This window comes from Mustela nigripes, chromosome 6 (assembly GCF_022355385.1).
Source record: "Mustela nigripes isolate SB6536 chromosome 6, MUSNIG.SB6536, whole genome shotgun sequence".
NCBI lineage: Eukaryota > Metazoa > Chordata > Mammalia > Carnivora > Mustelidae > Mustela > Mustela nigripes.
In genome coordinates, this window is record NC_081562.1 from 45,401,870 (window position 1) to 45,425,643 (window position 23,774).

General features: G+C 42.2%; 1 protein-coding gene and 1 non-coding gene across 3 annotated transcripts in view; one reads left to right on the top strand and one right to left on the bottom strand.

The window, feature by feature from the left end:
• The window catches only part of TPH2 (tryptophan hydroxylase 2), a 98,553-nt gene that overhangs the window by 11,382 nt on the left and 63,397 nt on the right, over positions 1 to 23,774 (bottom strand). The gene's annotated exons all lie outside the window — the stretch shown is intronic.
• LOC132020983 (U6 spliceosomal RNA) lies at positions 17,672 to 17,778 on the top strand. The gene has a single exon (XR_009405173.1). It is a non-coding gene; the product is annotated as a U6 spliceosomal RNA (small nuclear RNA).

Sequence of the window (23,774 nt, forward strand, 5' to 3'; positions counted from 1 at the left end):
GTTATTGCAAATGGTAAGATTTCATTCTTTCTGATGGCTGAGGAATGTTCCATTATATGTGTGTGTGTGTGTGTGTGTACATACCATATCTTCTTTATCCATATATCTGTTGACAGATATCTGGGCTCGTTCCATGATTTGACTATTGTGGACATTGCTGCTATAAACACTGTGATGCAGTTGCCCCTTCAAATCACTATGTTTGTATCCTTTGGGTAAGTACCTACTAGTGCAATTTGCTGGGTCATAGGGTAGCTCTATTTCTAACTTTTTGAGGAATCTCCCTACTGTATTCCAGAGTGGCTGCACCAGTCTGTGTTCCCACCAGCAGTGCAAGAGACTTCTCCTTTCTCTGCATCCTCATCAACATCTGTCAATTCCTGCCTTGTTAATTTTAGCCATTCCGACTGGTGTGAGGTGGTATCTCATTGTGGTTTTGATTTGTATTTCCCTGATGCCCAGTGATGTGGAGCATTTTTTCATGTGTCTGTTGGCCATCTAGATGTCTTCTTTAGAGAAATGTCTCTTCATGTCTTCTTTGGCCCCACTTTTAATTAGCTCTGTGACCATAACCTCTCTGGCATGTAGTTTTTCTACCCATGACATCCATCCATTCATTCATTCATTCTATAAACACTCCTTGAGCACCTATTATATTCCAGAATTTGCTTTAGCTGCTAAGGATATGCAATGCACACAGCAACAAAGTCCTTAATCCCATAAAGCCTATTTGCTACTGGGATGATATATAACAACAACAAAAATCGATATATAGGATAGTTGCAGGTGGGATATGCTATATAAATAATAAATCCACATAATGTGTCTGGTATTAAGCAGCAGAGATGACTGCTTTAGACAAAGTGGTCAAGGAAGGCCTCTCTGAGGGAGTGATATTTAAGCCGCAACCCACTTGAAAAGCAGCCCTTTGTGCAAGATCTTCGAGAAAGAGCATTCCCAGCTGAGGAGGCAGGTGCAAAGGCAGGAACAGATTTATATTTCTAAGGGCAGTGGGAAGTCATGGGAGGGGTTTCAGGCAACAGACAGACATGTTCTGATTTCATTTCAGAAGATTGTGCCAATGCTGGGTACAGAACAGGCCGTTGGTGGGGCAAGAGTAGAAGCAGAGAGATCAGTGAGGAGGCATAGGCAACCAAGGAGCTAGGAGGTGAATGACTTGGAAAAGGACTTGGGCCAGGGGGTGCAGGGCTTGGGGAGAAGTCAGTATCACAGAGACCTCAGCAGAAGAACCAAAATAAGAGATCTGAGTATGTGTTGAAAAGTTAAAATACAGCCCTCAAGTGTGTCTCCCCATCCCAAATTTTTATATATATATAACGTTTTTATTTTTTAAAGTAGGCTCCATGGTCAGTGAGGAGCCCAACACGAGGCTTGAATCACAACACTGAGATCAAGACCTGAGCTGAAATCAAGAGTCGGAGGCTTAACCAACAGAGGCCCTCAGGCACACCCATCCTCCAAAAAAGTCTTTGCACAATCCTGGGCACAGTGAAGAGAAGTGATTGTATTGTCATAGAACAAGAGTTCTGGAAGTTCAACCTCCCATTTCACCAAAAGGAAAATTCAAGTTTAAGGAGATAAAGTGATTTACCCCAGGACAGGTCTAGATGGTGACATTTAAGAGATCCAGAGCTCCAAATTTGAAAGAGCTCGACCTCTGTCACATTGGAAAGTTTCTAGATAAAAGATTAATAGATGCGTGGTTCTCCCTTACCACCAAAATGGAGAAATAAAAGTCTAAAAGAGGAAAACTAGAGTTTCACGGCAACTTCTTAGTGTGTTTTTGGTTGATTTCCCTAATATATATTCCATTTATAGTGCATGAGGTAAAACCCTTGGAGGCTTAACATTAAATACAGAAGAGTTTGTTAAAAAAAAAAAAAAGAGAGAGAGAGAGAGAAAGAAAGAAAAAAAAATAAAGAAGGAGAGAGAGAGCACGCTGTCATGTTCAAAAGCCTACAAAACAGCCATACGGAGAAAGCTACAGGAGCATTCAGGTCAGCCTAGTAAGGGCATTTTTACTTTTCCTTATACTACATCAGTGCATACAGAATGATCTAAATCAAAACAGGCTGAGAGAGCCCCTAAGAATGTCTGGGGAGCCACACACACAGTCTTCACATAGATCTGGCGTCCCTAACCTATTTTAAAACAGGAATTTAAAGGTCTGCATCAACTCAACTAAAGGTTCAAAGTTACATCTATCAGTGTGTCTTTGGTCCATGTGCTTCTAGAATCAGGGCAAGCTCAGAGGAAAGAGCCACTGTGAATCTTCCTTCGCATTATTCAGAGTGCTCTCTGGCCCCATACCTGGTCTGGGAGTCCTTCCAGAAACTTTGACCTTACAAAGCTCCATCTGTTCTTTTACTCTCTGTTGTCCTCAACCAAGGAAAGCCTACATGCTAACTTCTACAGCCTCTTCCCCCGAGAGAATTAGACCTTTGGCTTTAAGACGGTTTTCCATTTGCCGCTCCATGTGTGGCTAACAGATAGAGAGAAACGGCAAAATGTACCTGAACCTCAGATGTTGGCAAAATTTTAATTATGGACGTGCTCAGGACAATTCTTTTCTGTTTTCAAGACTAGTGGAGATCTCACAAGACAGTGCCCTGGGCGTGATCACTGACGGAGAAGCCAGGACAGATGCATCTTTCTTCTGCCTGGTTTTAAAAGCAAAGCCTGCTTAGAGTTGGACTGGCTGACCCCTTGGAGACCTTTTGGAATTCAAGGATAACTAATTGCATCCCCAAATTTTAAGAAAATACAATTTGTTTTCTTTAGAGCATTCTCCAGATGTGGATCTATAATATGTTCCCTAGAGATTTGCCAAATAAATATCCTACCTATTAGGAAAACAAAACGAAAACAACAACCACCAAAAAAAAAAAACAAAAAACAAAAAAACAAAACAAAAAAAAAAAAAAAAAAACCAGGAATGTTACAAGAACACCTGTAAAAGAGAATTGCAGATTCTTGGCCACTAATGTCTTTCAAACAGAAACAAATAATACTGAGATTATCACCTCCCAATTAAGAGGTACCTTTCATCAAAGCCGATGTTCATGAATTCCAAATTTTACATACCACTAATATATGTAATTATTTCTAAATATTTTACTTGAATATAATTACATATAATCATTAGCTGAAAACCAAAACAGGAGTGATAGAGCGGACCTCTTCCACAGAAGAAAAGCAGAATCATTTACATACATGCAGTCATTAAGCAGAAAAAAATTCTGACTGACAATCTGAAATCCAAACACTGCTATGGAACAGAGCTACAGAATGTACCAGGCAGAGCAGGTGCTTAGGAAAATGAGATAGGGCACCCAATGCTGCCATCTTCAGGTCACTACTGGTAGTACACCACTCTCTCAACAGATGAGGTCTAGCCACGCGGGCTGTGGTGCAAGCTTGAGGGAACCAAGTTCATAGACACTGGACAGACCAGCAAATACACACTGGCCTGACATGGTGACTTCCAAAATCAAATGCTGCAACATATTTTTGCTGACTGGTGTTAGGCACCTGAAGCTTTTGCTAAGGCACATATTCCAATCAGAGAGAAATACAACTTTTTCAAAGAACTCTTTTTTTTTTAATGATTTTATTTACTTATTTGAGAGAGAGCGAAATCACAGAGGGAGAAACAGACTCCCAGCTGAGCAGGGAGCCCAATGCAGGACTCGATCTCAGGACCTGAGATTATGACCTGAGCAGTAGGGAGATGCTTAACCGACTGAGCCATCCAGGAACCCCTCAAAGAACTCTTGATGAAAAAGACATTTAGTATTCCAATTGCCTTTCTAAAGGGCCCTTTTGCCTCCCACTTCCCCCCACCACCTGCATCCCTTGAAATAATTATATCTCCTCTTCCTGAGAGTCATTCTGTATTCTTAAATTGGATTGAAAGAGTGCCCACAAACTTCTAGAAAGAAGCCCAGTTGTCTACTTCTTTCACTTTCTCCAGGAAAGTGGTTTCCACACCTCACTTAGTAAGTGCCTGAAGGAGGGAGTAAATGATATATTTTCTCTACCACTTTGACTAAAAATCTGATCTTTACATATAGGTAGTATATATATTTTTTTTTATTTTTTTATAAACATATATTTTTATCCCCAGGGGTACAGGTCTGTGAATCACCAGGTTTACACACTTCACAGCACTCACCAAATCACATACCCTCCCCAATGTCCATAATCCCACCCCCTTCTCCCAAACCCCCTCCCCCCGGCAACCCTCAGTTTGTTTTGTGAGATTAAGAGTCACTTATGGTTTGTCTCCCTCCCAATCCCATCTTGTTTTATTTATTCTTCTTCTACCCATTTAAGCCTCCATGTTGCATCACCACTTCCTCATATCAGGGAGATCATATGATAGTTGTCTTTCTCTGCTTGACTTATTTCGCTAAGCATGATACGCTCTAGTTCCATCCATGTTGTTGCAAATGGCAAGATTTCATTTCTTTTGATGGCTGCATAGTATTCCATTGTGTATATATACCACATCTTCTTGATCCATTCATCATACTCAAAGGGTCTGTCCAACAAGAAGATTTAACAATTTTAAATATCTATGCCCCCAATGTGGGAGCAGCCAACTATATAAACCAATTAATAACAAAATCAAAGAAACACATCAACAATAATACAATGATAGTAGGGGACTTTAACACTCCCCTCACTGAAATGGACAGGTCATCCAAGCAAAAGATCAGCAAGGAAATAAAGGCCTTAAATGACACACTGGACCAGATGGACATCACAGATATATTCAGAATATTTCATCCCAAAGCAACAGAATACACATTCTTCTCTAGTGCACATGGAACATTCTCCAGAATAGATCACATCCTCGGTCCTAAATCAGGACTCAACCGGTATCAAAAGATTGGGATCATTCCCTGCATATTTTCAGACCACAATGCTCTAAAGCTAGAACTCAACCACAAAAGGAAGTTTGGAAAGAACCCAAATACATGGAGACTAAACAGTATCCTTCTAAAGAATGAATGGGTCAACCGGGAAATTAAAGAAGAATTGAAAAAAATCATGGAAACAAATGATAATGAAAACACAACGGTTCAAAATCTGTGGGACACAACAAAGGCAGTCCTGAGAGGAAAATATATAGCGGTACAAGCCTTTCTCAAGAAACAAGAAAGGTCTCAGGTACACAACCTAACCCTACACCTAAAGGAGCTGGAGAAAGAACAAGAAAGAAACCCTAAGCCCAGCAGGAGAAGAGAAATCATAAAGATCAGAGCAGAAATCAATGAAATAGAAACCAAAAAAACAATAGAACAAATCAACGAAACTAGGAGCTGGTTCTTTGAAAGAATTAATAAAATTGATAAACCCCTGGCCCGACTTATCAAAAAGAAAAGAGAAAGGACCCAAATAAATAAAATCATGAATGAAAGAGGAGAGATCACAACTAACACCAAAGAAATACAAACTATTATAAGAACATACTATGAGCAACTCTACGGCAATAAATTTGACAATCTGGAAGAAATGGATGCATTCCTAGAAACATATAAACTACCACAACTGAACCAGGAAGAAATAGAAAGCCTGAACAGACCCATAACCAGTAAGGAGATTGAAACAGTCATTAAAAATCTCCAAACAAACAAAAGCCCAGGGCCAGACGGCTTCCCGGGGGAATTCTACCAAACATTTAAAGAAGAACTAATTCCTATTCTCCTAAAACTGTTCCAAAAAATAGAAATGGAAGGAAAACTTCCAAACTCATTTTATGAGGCCAGCATCACCTTGATCCCAAAACCAGACAAGGATCCCACCAAAAAAGAGAGCTATAGACCGATATCCTTGATGAACACAGATGCGAAAATACTCAACAAAATACTAGCCAATAGGATTCAACAGTACATTAAAAAGATTATTCACCACGACCAAGTGGGATTTATTCCAGGGCTGCAAGGTTGGTTCAACATCCGCAAATCAGTCAATGTGATACAACACATCAATAAAAGAAAGAACAAGAACCATATGATACTCTCAATAGATGCTGAAAAAGCATTTGACAAAGTACAACATCCCTTCCTGATCAAAACTCTTCAAAGTGTAGGGATAGAGGGCACATACCTCAATATCATCAAAGCCATCTATGAAAAACCCACCGCAAATATCATTCTCAATGGAGAAAAACTGAAAGCTTTTCCGCTAAGGTCAGGAACACGGCAGGGATGTCCATTATCACCACTGCTATTCAACATCGTACTAGAGGTCCTAGCCTCAGCAATCAGACAACAAAAGGAAATTAAAGGCATCCAAATCGGCAAAGAAGAAGTCAAATTATCACTCTTCGCAGATGATATGATACTATATGTGGAAAACCCAAAAGACTCCACTCCAAAACTGCTAGAACTTATACAGGAATTCAGTAAAGTGTCAGGGTAGTATATATTTTTAAATAATTACATATATCCTTCCACATATAGAATTCAGTTATCCACATATCCAGGACACAAGCACAAAGCACAAAGCTAGCAAAGAAAGTTTAGAAAAGCCCTGAGATGTGTTAAACATAGCAAAAAGTTCCATGCTAAATTCGAATTGCTTTACATCTAAAAGAATCTCAGGTCCTCACTGAAATCTTATTTATCCTTATCTTGTACACAGTCCAAAGTTTACTTATGTAGTGTTAAGCCCATACCCTAACATAACAGGAGAACATGAAAAAATACATAAAATTCAGACCAAACAACTCAGAAAACACAAAAATATAAAATTTGACACTTGAGCATACAATCCTAAACATTTCCATACTTGAAGTCATCACTAAGCAGTTTAGCAATGATGCTAAAACATCAAGATAACAGGAAACTTAGCCAGAAGATGTCCCAGTTTAATGATGCATTCTCATGGATTTCACTTTACTACAAATTCATTATCTTATTGTAACTTGAGATAGAACAGTTATTACTACATGTTCCCATTTTATAGATGGGAAGACTGAGACTCAACATTCCAGTGATTTTCCTAGATTCCACAACTTGTAGTAGGCAGGGCTAGGAATTAAGCTCATTTCCTAACTTCAAATCCACAGTTCTTTCTCCATCAACAAAGCACACTTATGAATGTAGGGTGCCGGTCAGTCAGTCACAGGGGCAAAGCAGTTCCTGCTGTTGAAACAATGAAATCCCAGAGTGGGTGTAGACCTATAACTCTGCCCTCCCCAAGTTCCCCACTCCCATGCTGCCCCAGCTTCTAGGTTCCATCCTCACACCCTCCCTACACCACCATCACCAATGCTCTATAACCTGGCACATAATACTCAGTGCCTGACGGAGTGAGTGCCTGGGTGACTCAGTGGGTTAAGCCTCTGCCTTCAGCTCATGTCATGATCTCAGGGTACTGGGATCAAACCCCGAATCGGGCTCTCTGCTCAGCAGGGAGCCTGCCTCCCCCTCCTACGCCCTCTCTCTGCCTGCTTCTCTGCCTACTTGTGGTTTCTGTCTGTCAAATAAATAAATGAAATTTTTTTAAAAAATACTCAGTGCCTGACTATAGAGCTGGGACCTCAGAACCCCATTCTCGTACAAGTGTTGCATGCATCTGTTCTATTTGGTGTCTGGATCCTAACAAATGAATAAAGGAAGAATGCTCTTCAAAGATGTTCTAACATCAGGGTCTGCACCTCTAATAGGTGCAAAAAAAAAATTCTTTTGAAGCCCCCAATTCACAGTGCTTTCTCTAACATCTCTCCATCTTAGCTCAAACAAGTAGCACATCAAAGTACACACTTGAGGGCCGCTTGAAAGGTGGAACCATTCCAGGTCTCCTCAAATTCACCCCTCTCCCAACCCAGTCCCCACTACTGGGGTTTGAATTTTAGTTCCATCAACCTTTCAGTTTATAAGCAGCAGCAGGTAACTTCTCTCCTTTGGCCCCAATTCCCTTCATCTCAATTAAATTGCAAATGACAACAGGATTGGGACTGGAATGAGGTGTGATAGCTAAACCAGAAGCTTTGGGACAGAAATGTCAAGACAATACAAATCACCATCGGCGATCAGAAGTGAACACAGGGACTGCACTGTTTCAGCCACAGAAGAGGCTCAAGTCCCTGAAATGTGTCCCCCGCCCCAATCACCAGATGTCTGTTTCTGTTGTCATTTCTTTGACCATTTAGTCTGCAAACACTCCCCAAAGTAGCGCAGAAAGCCACATCCCACTAGGAGGCTGTGACTACCACAGGGCGGTGTCCCCAGAGCACGGCGTCTGGAGTGGGGAAGGGCTCTGGGACGGAGCTTCAAGAGAGAGCAGAAAGGCGGATTTCTTTGATATTTGGCCCCAACTAGTCCTGTGTAAAACACAAGTGTAAGAGACACTCAGAACTGAGAGCTAGAACCCATCCGTTGGTCAGCTGCAGTCCTGGGGTTACAGGCACATCTCAAAGCCCCTCCAGCAGAAGGAAGCCGCTGCTCCCATGTTCACAGACCTGGGGGGGGGGCAGCGCAGTGGCTGTGCAGATTCCAAAGACTACTGTCCTGATGCCTTGTGTGATGGTAGCTACACCCTGATCTCTGCACATCTCTGTGGCTCTTGGCAAGCCACAACCTACTCCAGACACACTTTCTGAATTGATATTTACTCAATTTTCCTGTGCTAAACTCCAGGTGAGACTCCAAAAATAGAGAAAGATGTGGTCCCGGTGCTCGAGAAATGTGCAATATGGCTGGGGAGACCAGATTAATATAAAAATAATAATTAAAGAAAACCTGCTGTTTTTTCTCTTGCTGCAAACTCACTCTGTCTTGAAACTAACTGCACTGTGCTTATCTGTCTCAGAGCACAAAGAACATGAAGTCTGTACTGGACTTTGAAGGATTAATAGGATCTTAGAAGGGCTTTGGGAAGTGTGGAAGTTAACAGAAAGAGTCGTATCAAGAGGCTGGGTCGGGGGGTGACTTCTGGGGACCCAAAATGAGCATCAAAGGAAGGTAGAGGTGAGTCAAATTATGGAATGTACTAGATCATAGGATCCACTTGAACTGACAGAGACGGCTTCTTTCACCAGGGGTTCTCCTCAAATCACAACAGACAAAAACAAGTAGAGAAAAAGAGGACGGTTGGGATTTGAGTAGCATCTTGTCAGCTAGAAAACAGTGATCCTGAGTTGTGGAAACGGCGTATATTGTCTTAGGTTAAGAACTGCCATTGAATGAATTAAAATGTAAAAACCTAAGCTCTGAGGAAACATTATAGCAAACCTTGTGGAAAATTGATCATCAAATATAAGAGGAACATCCGTAGGGGGAAGAAAAGCGTCAGCAGAAAACAACTTTTATTGAAGAACACATCGACACAGGCGATTTCAGCAGCTCTGCTTTCATTGGGATTTTTTCTGTGCGTTTCTTAACTACTGCTTCCCATATCTTTCTGGTTGCTTCCACGAACAATTGGATGATTTTGTTTAAGAGCCCTCTGGCCATTTCAGTTTTATTGTCTGTCCTTCAGCTTATCTCTGAGCATTTTCAACTTCCAAGAAGGCCACCTTACTTATCACTTAACATCTACTCATTTTTACATCAGGCTTTAATAGTTTTGTTTTGTTTTTGTTTTTGTTTTTGTTTTTGTTTTTGTTTTAATTTTAACAAAGGAGAAGAAGTAGGAAAAAAAAAAAAAAAGATGTATCATGGACTAACAGGAATGGTCAGCATTCACTTAACATCAGAGCCACCAGAGCAATTGGACCAGCCCTGAAACCCTGGCAAAACTCAGTCTAAGACTCTCTATCCCCAGAGCTAAATATCAGGTCACAGTGGCCATGTCCTGGCCCAATTACAGACCTTCACCAATGATACTCCTTCTCTATATGGCAGAAAAAGACCCTCCCCAACCCAGCCCCTGCCTCCTCCAGCCTCGTCTCTGAACCTTCTTCCTCCCTATTGTCCATCCCTCAGGGAACGATATGCGGCTGTGCAGGTGGGCCATGTTCTCTTCAGCTCCCCATCTAAGCCTTTGCACGCTGCCTTCCCCCTGCATGGAATGCTCTGGTCATTGTCCAGCTCCCCTGCCTAATTCCTGCTGGGTGTAGGCGGCTCTCTTCTCTCTCCCAGTGCGGCACTGACGGGTCTGCATGGCAATCGCCAGTCTTCTTGCCTGTCCTCTCCACCAGGCTTTGACTGATTTGTTTTGGTTGTTCTTATTGTTTAATATCTGATCGCTAGCATCGTGCCTGACATGTAGCAGGTTCTCAGCCAATTTTGAAGAAGGAAGGAAATGGTTAAACGAGAAGAGTTTCCCAGTGGCCCGAGCAACAGAGTAAGTGCCAATCTTCCAAGCAGTAACTACTACCATCAGCAAATTCACCAATATTATAGACTTTTCTATAAAGATGAAAACCCTTCTACAGTAGCCATCACATCAATTTTCACTTATAGCGTCAGAAGTGGACCTGTCCCCTGACCTCTCTTCAACAACAGCCAATGGCCCCCCCAAGTCAGCGAGGATGGGAGGAGCTGTCCTACTCGCAGGCCTTTGGGAGCTAAGTCTGAACCCGGCGGCCAGCTGGAGACTCGCCAGGAAAAACGCGGACTGTGCTTTGTCGGAATAGTGAGAGTCGGACTGTGACAGACCTGGGCCCTGAGAGCCCTCACGGCCCAGGATGCTCAGAAGTAGCAGCCATGAGAGATTTCTACTGGCATCACTGCCCAGACCTTCCTTTAGCAGATGATGACACATGAGATTCGACAGACACTATTTTCTCCCAGAGATGAATCTGTGAGATTGACCTCCTATCCAACGCTATTTTCCACAAAGTTCTGGTGGCTCTTTAAAAGGTATTATGAATACAAACTAGGCTTCTCTTTAATGCCCTCTGGACCTACAGGTATTCTGAGTTTCACAAATCAAAAGCTGGCTTTATATTCAGCAGCATTACTCCTTGGACCCTAGGTGTAGTACATGAGTCTCGATACATCTCCACAACAAAGCTGTTCACATAGTTTGGCTCTCTTTTTAAAGCAATTCCATCTTTTTTTCCAAACGACCATCTACTGAACTTATCATACAACTAGCTACCTTGAAATGCCTAAACTTCACCTTGAGGACAGACAGACACACAGACACACATGCACGCACCCGAATTATTTTCATACCAGCTGCACAGATCAGCATTCCATCTATATATATCCTGCACAGAAGACCTATTTAAGGAAACGCTATAGGTTTGGAAGGGTCCAAGAACTGACTTTTATAACCTAAGCAATTCTGAGCTCCTTGAAGGAGAAGAAAACTGATGAGCACATTCTGAGCCATTCATCCTATGGCATGTCCTAAAATGTTCTGCATCAAATCACACATTCTCCCCAGATGTGGTGATTTTAAAGGTCAGCTCTCGGAGGCTGGTATGAAAAATGAGATTTTTACCAACTCCCCAGTAAACTGTGGGCAGCCTTTCGAGGGTCATTTTATTTTTATCCCTGCATTACTAAAAGCAACACCCTCCCAGACATTAGGGCTAAGAGCTTGCACTTGCTCAACTATTTCTTTACGGGCAAAGCCCCGAAATCCTAGAGACGATTCTATGTCTGAAAGCTGACCAGAAAAGTATGTTTAGTGGGGAGAGCCATTCTCGCCCCTCCATTACACCAAGCCGTCTTCTATTTTAGGTTTTTATTACTGAAGTTATGTTTCTTTTCTAGTCACTAACCGTCAGCACTACCATCATCATCTCTCACACTCACAGTCGACACTAACCATCTGTATGTGTAAATGGGTTGAGAAGATTTACCTGTGAATTGGGGCCCTGTCACAGTGAGGGTCTACAGGTAATTGAACCTCCACATAGCATTTCAGCTCAATTGAGCTCCCCTCTCTCTAGTAATAACCACTGCCCGTTACTGAAAGCTACTGTCTACCATGGCACTAAGCACATTACATCGTGTTCACAACAACTCCGAGAGGCAGGCACTGTGACGGTAATGTAATACGGTAGCTTGAGCACTTTGATGTTGGAGTGAAAGATCAAGCTTCAAGGGCAGACTCTGCCATTTACTTGACCTTAGGAAAGTTATTTAGCCTTTCTGAGTCTTGGGTTGTCCATAAAATGGAGAAAATAAAATGAATAACTAACGTATCTTGAATTCTTACTATTTGCCAGGGCTCAATCCACCATTTTACAGCTGAGGAAACCGACACTTGGGTTCAATAACTTGGGCAAGTAGGAGTGATAGAGCTGGATTGGAATCAGTTGGGCCCAACCTCCCAAGTCAGTGACGTTTGCCCACAATTTCACACTGTGTGCTGCTCTTGTCGGTGACGGAACGCTACAGGCCCCTAGAATTGATGTTCTTAAGAGCCGGGCATGGCATATGCCAGGAAAGCTGTCTAGCTTGCCTGCTGCCATCCTTCCATGGCTTGCACTGAGCTAAAAGCCTTCAACTCCTCAGTGGCCCCAGAATCGCACAAGAAACACAGCACACACCTGTCGAGAGCCAGAGAAGAGCGCGCGGTCATAACTAGTCATTATAGGAAGCCATGTCTTCTCAGTCCTGCAAGGGACAAAGGGTACTGCTAATAGCCTGGCTCGGGAGACCTGAGATACAATCCATTAGGCAAGGACATAAAATACATTGTGCCCGGAACACCAATTCCTCTATTCCTTTGCCTTCCTCTAGTCAGTAGATTCCCCTAATCATAAAGGTGGGGGGCAGGCAGGTGACCGAAGATGAACTTTTACTTCTCAGTTCAGGATCAGGTACCCCTCCGAACAGAACAGCAAGCCTGCTCTGGCCAATTGTCTCCTTGGGTAAAAGCAGTCAGACTCCCGGAGACTCTGGTCTTTTTGAGAGATGCTAGGAATCCGGATGTTCGTGTGTTAGCCTCCGATGTGTAAATTCACACCCCTTTTTAAATTTAATTAAAGGGCAGGCTGTATATCTATATATTCCACCCCCACACTTCACTCCCTGCCCCATCCCCCTCCACACTACCCCCATCCCCACTACCCCACATTAGCCTGAATCCTGATTCTGTAACAATAACTTGCCTCCAGGACACTAAGCACATGTCTCTGCTGCCTCACCTGGTCACACCTTGCTCTGACATCCTAAACTCCTGAGAAACATTTGGGTGCACTAGATGGGGACTCGAAAAGTCTCGTAGCTCAGACCCTAGCACTATTTTACTGGACAGTCTTAGACAAGTCATTTCACTTATCTGAACCTCATTCATCTGTATAATGGGGATTCCTTTCCTCATCAAATTTTAATTGAGCACCCGTTGTGTGGACGCCAGGGACTGTGTTCAGGGGTAAAGGAGTCCCGCCCAACCTGAATTCTCATTGTGAGACTCAAATGGATACACACGTCCAATGCTCAAGCAATGCAAGAGCTGTAACTCAGACGAAGCTTCCCTGCTCTGAGGCGATGAAGACCACAGATGTCTTCATGGCTGACTTGTCCCATCTCAGGGCTCTGGCTCTATCTACACAGTCATCTCCACAGAGAAATTACCTTCCGGGTAGGCAACTGTGGGCTTAATCACAGGTCAGCGGTTCCTGAAACCCAATCAGAGGAGCTTTCTGATATGCAGACAATCCACTAAGACGCAGAAGCTTCCTAAAGTACTAGTATCTCTTCCATCAGTAACCATTTACAAGAGCAAATAAAAAATTATCTGACTGCTGGGAAAGTCTTCCCCTCAGAAACCACCCCTGATCATCCCCAACCTGAAGTAAGTGCCCTCCGTTCCTTCTCTTTGAACTTATCAAGTTATATCAAATCCCTGTTCACTGTGTGTATCCCTCACTAGACTCTAAGTCCCCAAGGAGCAGGAGCATGTCTGCCTGCTTCCCGGTAGAATCGCCACTGCCTGACACATAATAGATGTTCAGTAAATGTTTACTGAATCAATAAACGAATGGGCCACAATTGATTCTGTCAGAGTCGTGGACAGTAGTAGGGATACAGCAAGGTCACACCTTGGTTAAAACACCTTTGCAAAGAAGCGGAATCCAATGTCCCTTTTCTCACCAATTAGAGCTTTGGCTTTTATCTTGGAGGAACTAAGTCTTCTTCGTTTGAGTTGGGGGAGGAAAAGGTGAACAGCCCAAAAAAAGGTTTGGGGAGTGCTGAACAGTTAAATCTTTCTAAAGTATGCCATTTTAAGGCATCTCCCCATGTTTTATCACAGCGAACCTTTAAACCTTGCTAATTAGACACCGACATAGGACCCCTGTGTACAAACACAGACACATCCAAAATGCATCCAGAGTAGAGCAAACGACATCTTTTGGAATTCTTCCAGTAGCTTCTGTGCATACTTTTATGTTAATGCAACAGTCTTAGAGCCAAAACAGCCAGACTGCAAACACCTGGCATGCACTCTCAGAAACTTGAACTCATCGGGAGGAGCAGCCAAGATGTGAAACCCCAAATTTATTGCTTTCTTTAGTTATTAAGGGAGTGCAGCATGTATCAATGAGCAGCATCACTCCTAATCTGCTTGCAAAGTTTAATCAGGAATTCATATTTCATGTGCTTTCACGGGCACAACAATATTTATTCATTTGTTCTCCGAAGCTGCTGCCTGCAAGCAGCCCTTCTCATTGTGCACTCAGGGGAGGTGTGCTATTAACTCCGGGGAGGCCTCCTCCATCTCCAGGGAGAAGCCTGACATCTTTTAGGGCAGGCCTGACCGTTATTATTTATGGTTAAAATGGTTTACGTTGCAAAGTGGCACGCTTCCTCCATCTAAAACCCCTTTGTGATATACACTGCACAGTCTGCATTTCGGAAGGGAAAACCTGAGTTGTTGCAAGGTAGAGAATTACTCAAGGTCACACGGGGGTCCTTTCTGCCCTTGAGTCTTACCGATATGGCCACCTTGATATCTAAGTGTACAGTCACGTCGAATATGCTAGCTAGCAGGAACTGAATGCCCGGCCCTCAGTTAAGCAGCTTTGCAATGCATTAGTCCTCAATGGCTCTGCAAGACTCAGCCGTATTTCTAGTCTCACTTTAAAAGATGAAGAAACGAGGGCACAGAAAGTTTAACTTATCCAACGTTGCCCAGCAAACCAGTGATGTGATCTGACCCTCAAGCTTGCACCCTGAATTACCGACCCACAGGACAGCCTCGCTAGCAGGTCCCTAAGGTGCACTGGCTCAAGGAAAACCACATAGTGTTGTATGGGGTGGGGCTCACTCTATTTTATTCCAGCTTTCCCTTGTGCTCCCTACCAGAATGCTTCTCTGAGATGGAGCACTAAGGGGAAGGATACTGATGACTTTACACAAAAAGAATAATAGGAGGAATGAATATGGATTAGATAAAAGTAGCCCTTACTGATAGGGAAAACCTAATGCAGAGTCAGAAAATGAAGATTAAAATATGGAGGGAGGGGCGCCAGGGTGGCTCAGTCAGTTAAGCATCTGCCTTCAGCTCAGGTCGTGATCCCAGGGTCCTGGGATCAAGCCCCCACATCAGGCTCCTCGCTCAGCAGAGGCCTGCTTCTCCCTCTCCCTCTGCTTGCCTGCCTGCGACTCCCCCTCCTTGCGCTCTGTTTCTCACTATCTCTCCCTGTGTGTCAAATAAATAAAACATTTTTTTTTTTAAATATGGAAGGAAACCAATTTTTAGTTAAAAAGTCAAATCTGCTAACTTTTTTCTCTAACATAAAGGAAAAAGGAAAAGCCAACAAAGCTCATTAGCGACAGAGGATGTCTACCAAAATACTCTGCAACTTACCTGAGTGAAAAGTCATAAGCCCCATATTTCCAGAGTACTTCCAATTTATTCTTGCTTCTGGAGATGTAAAAGATACAGTCTCTCCTGACAGCAGAGGTGTTTGATAAATGGAGAAACACCTTGTTGCTCCTTTTTCCGAAGGCACGACTCCCTTTCCTAAGTTCTTATTTGGCGTGGCAAAATGACTTCGGAAAAACCAGAAGGCTACATACCCAGTGTTAACAGCGGTGATCGCTGCTCTGATATTACAAATGATCTGTAGACTCTCTCCCTTCCTTATCCATTTTTTAACATTCTTTTTCCTACAGTGAATATATGTCACTTTTGTCAGAAGGAAGAGAAACAAAGAGTTTTTGTAAAGACTTTTTCATAAAGGAGTCCCCAAGTCACCCTGCCTCAGCCCTCCCTTCATCGCCAAGGGAATGATTGTTTATGGACACTATAAAGGACAGACTGGCAGGCCCTGAAAACAGCGATGAAGCCCCGTGGGTGATTTATTCCCCTCCACCCTTCTAGCATTTCTTACACCCACTGCGGATTTAAACCCTCAAATGACAGCATTTCCTTCTCTGGGAAACTTTTCCCCACTAGGAAATCCACTCATCGGAAATATTCCAGAAATGCCCATCTTTACAGTGACAAGCATATAAAACTCTAAGCAAATTACAAGATTTCTATGAAGGAAACAAAGAGATTTTTAATCACCATGTGTTCAGTCTCACGTCGTGTTTCCATTCATTGTGGTGGCTCATAATGTACAGTAATACATTTTACATCTACTAAATGCGTTCTGGGTTTTTATATCACAGTTCAGAAGAATAGCTTCGAAAATCCTTTTGACTCTTTTATTTGAAAACTACATTTGTGGAATGGGGTAATTAAATTCCTATAGTTCGATATAATATTACCTCTGCTATTCTAGCTCATAAAAAAAAAAAAAATCCCAACCATCTTCTTCCTGCTTTTGCTAGAAATAGAATTACACCACAGATATTTCTGTTAATACAAGTCTAAGACTTTGAGAGCCTACTCCATTGTAGTTAAACCAGAAAACTCCCTCTTTTGTACATCTTTATGAAAATTAAAATGACTGCAGAAGTCTTCTGTGCTTGATGAATGCATACTAGCTTACTTTGAGGAGAAAAAGAAAGAAGGGTTCAATGTCAGGGTTTTTGAATCACAGGAAGACGTTTTCTCTAGATGAAGAGCTGGAGGATTTAGGGCCTTAAAATGACTCTAAAATTAGGAAATCAAGAATACAGAACCTTTGGTGCAGTGGGATTTCTTGGGTAAAGGTAGGATCAAGTACCCTCCTATCTGAGTATGACATAGATAACTGCATGGCGTATATGTCACAGAAGTATTTCATTTCATTTGCTCCTCTTTCAGTTTCAGGTGGCAGGAGAATATCCTCACTTTAAAGAAGACATTGGAGGCATGAAGTGGTGATGTAATTTGTCCCGGAATACAAGTTGAGGAAGTAACCAAGCTGGTATTCCTAGCAAGAAGACAAGAGAGAGGGGTGCCTGGGTGGCTCAGTCTGCTAAGCATCTGCCTTCAGCTCAGGTCATGATCCCAGGGTCCTGCGATCAAGTCCCACATTGGGCTCCCTGCTCAGCAGGGAGCTGTCTTCTCCCTCTCCCATCTGCTTATGCTCTCTTTCACTATCTCTCTCACCATCTGTCTCTCTCTCTCTCTCTCTCAAATAAATAAATAAAATATTAAAAGAAGGAGAAAGAGAAGACAAGAGAGAACAAATGTTGGCAAAGAGGTGAAGAAAACAGGACTCTTTAGCCCTGTTAGGGATGTAAATTTGTACAGCCACTATGGAAAGTCGTATGGAGTTTCCTTATGATTGAACAGTCCTATTCTGAATACATATCCAAAAGGAATGAAAATAGGCTATTAAAAAAGATGTCTAGTTCTCACTTTCGCAGCACAGGTACTAAAATTGGAACGATAAAGAGAAGATTAGCATGGCCCCTGCACAAGGATGACACGTGAAAAAGATATCTATGCCCCCATGCCTCCTGCAGCATATTCAAAATAGCCAAGATACAGAAACAATGTAAGTGCCCATCGATGGATAAATGTGCAGCAACGTGGTATGCAACGGAACATGACTCAGCCCTGAGGAGAAGAAAATTCTGCCATTTGCGAGAACATGGATGGACCTGGAGGGCATTATTCTAAGTGAAATAAGTCAGAGAAAGATGAAAACAGTAAGATCTCACTTACATATGGAATATAAAAAAGTGAAACTCATAGGAACAGAGACTAGAATGGTGGTTACCGGAGGCTAAGGAGTGAGAGAGGGGAAGTGGGCTTGCTGGAAGGGTACAAATCTCCAGATAGAAGACAAAAAAGTTCTGGGATCTTAATGTCCAGCATGAACGTTAAAGAGTTAAGAATACTGAATTTCATACTTGGAAGTTGCTAAGAGAATACATCATCACAAAAAAGAGATGGTAATTATGTGATATGACACAGGCAACAGCTAACTACTCATTCATATTGCGATATAGAAGTATATCAAGTCAGCACACTACACACCTTAAACTTCCACAATGTTCTATGTCAATCATATCTCAATAAAACTGGAAAAAGAAAAAAAAAACTGACACTCAGCCCCACAGAGACTAACTTCGAGTTCAGGCCCTTTCCATCACATCATACCACACCACACACTGCCCATCAGACACCCCAAAAGCAGCTTCATCGAGTGCTGAGGGACTCTAGCCACTGGCTTGCAGTGCTCCTACCCAGATAAAATTAAGTGGGCTCCGCACTAACTCAACCCACAGACAAAATGAACTGCTACAGAAGCAGCTCTATGTGTACGAGTCTCCAAAGATCTAAAGTCAGTTGTTGGGCTTGTTTCCCCCTCAGCTGCAGTTATGCGATGGCTCTCTGAAGCCCCTAGGATACAGTTTTAAATGATAAATGAAAGATTGGGGTTCCAAAAATATACAACTATTCTAGATTGCAAATCAATTTGTTTTTAACCATAGCGAACAATGTAGAGCTCACTGGCTTTTTTTGTTTTTTGGGTTTTTTTAAGATTTTATTTATTTGAAAAAGAGATAGTGAGAGGGAATACAAGCAGGGGGAGTGGGAGAGGAGAAGCAGACTTCCTGTGGTGCAGGGAGCCCGATGTAGGGCTCAATCCCAGAACCCTGGGATCATGATCTGAGCTGAAGTCAGACAATGACTGAGACACCCAGCGTCCCTAGAGCTCACTTTTTAATTCCAAAATACAGTGGTGTCCTCATGGTAATATAAATAGGTGGCAACCCCCTCATAATGGCAAGGATGAATATATAACATACACAGAGAGAAAATAACCTTCCCAGTTCCCAGAAGAGAGCTATAGTCAGAAGGAAGCGTGCCCAGGCAAAAGAACACCAAGGGAAAACACTCAAAAAGTTAAGTTTTATGGGGCCAGCCAAAGAAACACAGTGTTCCTACAAGGCGTTACAATTTTTCTATATGCATAAACATGGAAGTGAAAGTAATGAGTTGGAATAGATACTATTAGCTTTTAATTAAGTTACTCTTAGAAATAACACACACACTGGTCATCTGCCCAAACATCTCAATTAAGAATGTGTAAAAGTGCATTCCTTCCAGCTTTTTGTCAGCTCTGTATCAAATGATCCAAACAGCTGAACTAGTTCAAAGACTCTACATGGAAGAAATAAGCCTGGGGCTTATTTCCAGCTTTCTGTAGAGATACTGAAATGGTCATTTTTAATGTCATCCATTTTCAGAAACAACTAGAACTGGGCATAAGTCTCTTAAAAGCATACATAAGTCTCCCCCTCCCAGCCAGGTAGTCAAAGACTAGATACCAGGAAACAAGCTAATGTCCTCCCACAGGTAGGAAAATATTAATTAGCAATTCATAAACTAAGGTTACCTTTACAAGTGCACTTCTAGTATGAATTACAGTCGATTATGAGTTTAAGACCGACTATACATTTCATTACCACTCTCAGCATGAGAAAGTCCTGGTTGTAACTGGAAATTCAAACACACTTGATTCATGACCATCAAAAGCTCCAATCAATGCGAACTCTTTTACTTGGAACAAATAAATTATTTCTTTTGATAAAGTACAAACAGAACCTTATATTATTAATTTCCTGACAATCCTATTCTGGGGGGAAAAAATTAAGTTGGTGACCAATTCTCTGTTCACAATGAATTCTACCCTTTCAAAAATCATTCTAGACCTGTATCTCCTAAACTTTGATCCTTGGAATATTAAAAGCTTAGGATGCTAATATGCATTCCATAAAGAGACTTCTGTGGGGCAGCTGGGTGGTTCAGTGGGTTAAGTCACTGCCTTTGGCTCAGATCATGATCTCATGGTCCTGGGATCAAGCCCTGCATCAGACTCTCTGCTCAGCAGGGAGCCTGCTCCTTGCCCCCCTGCCCCCCTCACCTACCTCTCTGCCTACTTGTAATCTCTGTCAAATAGATAAATAAAATCTTAAAGAGAGAGAGAGAGATGTCTGCAACCATATAATGTATTTCCTTAATTCTCAAGTTCACTGTTTTCACATTTTAACATTTCCAAAATGGTGCTTCATCTTACAATGTTAAAAACTGTTAACTAAATCCGTTTTCCCCTTAGAAGAAAAAAAAACTATTAAATTAAGGGTATATTTTATAACCAATGACCTCTTAAAATTGATGAAATGTGGTAAGTTTGGAGAAATAATTTTTTTATTATTTCTGTAGAGATTCACATTACCACATTAAAGTCTCTGAAAAGTCCTACACTCTACAAACAAATCTGTTTTCTTTGTTTGACTCAATGTCTCCCAAACATATTTACCCATAGATCCCTTCTTTTCTAGAACTCATAATAACATTTCCTGAGACTAATGTTCTAGGAACATATTCTGGGAAAGACCGCTGATTCTTTTATTACCCTTGGCCAAGACTCTTTGCTCATCAGCTTTCCAAGACCCAGTGACAGGAACCTTCAATCAAAAGTGAAGGTAAACGTGTTTCAGGGTCGACAGAACTGAATGGATGACCCAAAACTCTGCAGAGAGAACATTCCAACTAGGCCAGAGGCCGATTTATTCTGCTTGGAAACATCTGTGGTGTATTCATCCTGATTGCTTTCTCCACAAATGATGCACAGCTTTGTCTGTTTCGAATGCCTTTATGACGTGAGAAATGAATAGACAGAATTGAAGCCATCTGCGTGATAGCATGGGAAGTACCATAGGATGAGATGCACCGTTGGGTGAGAGACATCCCTGCACTTTGCCCAACATTTGGAGGGAAGAGAAATCAATATTTTTCCAGAACCAGTTTCTAAATTTACTTCATTAGCAAGTTACTATTTGTGCACTCCCATAAAATTGAATAAAATAAGTCATATGGTCACAGAGCAGGCAGCAGGTGAGTTTGAGCACAGATACTCAAAATTGAACCAATGACATGGCTCTAACTGATGTAAGCACCCATCTTTAGGCCCATACTAAGTCTTAAAGAAACGCATCTCCTACCACACACAATATTTATCTGCCAATATCCTATTCATCCAGTTTGTAGAAAAAAGTATTAAAATATGGAAATAGGACTGGAAGATTACCATGTGCCTTTTGAAAGTTAGACTCAAGCACTGTCTAACAGGCCCACCTGTCTAAAAGGCCAACTGATTCTCTTGGGCTAGCAGCATTGACATTGCATGGGATCTTGTCAGAAACGCCAGATCTCAGGACCCATTCCAGACCTATTTGATCAGAATCTGCCTCTTCGCAAGACCCGTAGGTTATTTCATAGACATTATGGTTTGAGCAGCATTTTCTGACTTCCCGATTATGACTCATTGGGGCCCGGATGTTGTGAAGCTAGATGTTCACTTGCAAAGATGGCTAAACGGCAAGTTATTTTTGTCCACTAAGACATGCAAATGCTTTCTGTCCAATAAGGAAAGACACCCTTATGGGGGGGGGGGGGGGTGCTGCCCTGTAGAATATAAACCATTTTGCACCTATTCCAGAATTCTCTTTTAGGGAAGACATGATCTCAGCCCCCCAATTTATCATCCTGCTTTTCCCTCATTAATGAGTTAAATAAACCTTTGACACGTGCTCCGCACACACGCATGACAAGCATGCTTGTAACTGTTGACAGTTTAATTCAAACCTAATCATCTCTTGACAGAGAAGGAATACTTATCTCCAGTGAACACCGCAACAACCACCCTTTCTTGGGAAAAATCATCAGCAAACAGTAATTAAGAACATCCGCTCTGACAGAGAGATGAATCTAGCATGGGTTTGTCCCTCAAGGATGGTAGGTTTAATACATAATCTAACTTCAGATACAAGGGCTGGCAACTGAGAGCCTATAGTTCTGTTCCGTCTTGCAGACACGGTGTGCAACTGAAGAACATTTTGTTTTGTTTTTAATTTTTGGATCTGAAGGCCTTTAGGTGTAATGTGTATTCTCCGGTTCTCCACAGGCTCCTATCCTCCTTATTATCGTATATCAGGCTGTTTCACACATGTTTGCTACCTAGCTGGCCCCTGAAGGCATAGAAGTTTACACCCCTTAAAGAAGGCACTAATCTATTAAATCCACTTAAGCCAGCACTACGGTGGGAAATGGCTTGCCTCAAAATCATAGCACACTCGAAGGAGCCCTTATTGGGAATATTTTTGCATATCTATCATATGCAGACCCTGGACAGCTATGACAAGTATAAAAAGAGTGCAGCTGCCAAAACCAGTGGCCTTATTCATTATCCACCGGAGGGCAAATTATTTACAGGTATAACAATGCATTTGAAATACATTTACTAAGCATCATCATCAATTTCTCCAGATACAGAAGAGTTTCATTTAAATGGCTCTCCAAGCACAGAAACCACTGCTCGCAGAAACAGCAGAGATAGCTTCATTCTCAACACTGAGCATTACGGAAATGTCAAAACAAATATCATGCAGAAATACAGCAAGAAGCAGCACTCTAGTGATGGGCAATAGCTGGGTCCCTCTGAAACCAAACCCAGGTGTCCAAAAGCGGCTCTGACAAGACAGAGTGTAGTGGGGCCAATCCGTCCTAGTGGACGTTGCTTTCTTCCTTGGATGGACTTGTTGACAGCACATCACAGAAAGTTCTCAAGCATCTGCCTTCACAGGCGTGACTCTCCGTTTTATAAGCACTTAAATTCACTCAACAAGGAAAAGCAAGCACTATCTAAACAGTCATTAATAATATAAATCTCACCTAGAGGAAAAGAATAATACAGCCTGTCTCATTGCGCTGCCTAAATACTGATTTCGCCGGTTTTCCATTTGTCCTCTCTATGGATTTTTCTCCTTTGGTACATCTCGTCTCTCATTTTACTCCAGGACTTCTTCAGGGGACTTAATGGGAACAACTTTGAGGAAATCAGCTAGTAACACCTCCATTTCTCATCTGGACAGCTATGAGGCCTCGCCAACCATCACCATCCCCCACCACGGGCCCTTCCACAATTCCCAGCAAGACCTTAGTTAGCCCCTGATCTCTTAGTCTTTGTACCTGGGTCACTAAACTGGGCGTTTAGCTACAGTATATGGCTTGAGGGTCATTAATATACAGTTATCCGATAGGTTATTTATCTCAGGGTTTACTTTGCAATTGTCTAGCTGGAATCTGAGTTTTCTTTCAAAACCACCTTCCAGTAGTTTTCCATTCACTTTGTTTTTCGCTGATAGACGGGATGTGGTTTCAGAATTCAAGAGGAGTTTCAGTAGCATTTCAGGGAAAATCTCCCTGGCCTCCTCACCCTGTGAGTTTCCCTTCCAGACTCCCTACATCACACAGAATAAAGCTTTCCAAACTTCTCTTCGGCCTGCAAACCGCTTTTCAAAGAAAATGGGCAGTCTCTAACACCGGAAGGAACTAGCGGAACTGGAACTGCAAAGGAACGAGAGAGGAACCGGAACTGCAAAGGAACAAGAGAGGAACCGGAACTGCAAAGGAACAAGAGAGGAACCGGAACTGCAAAG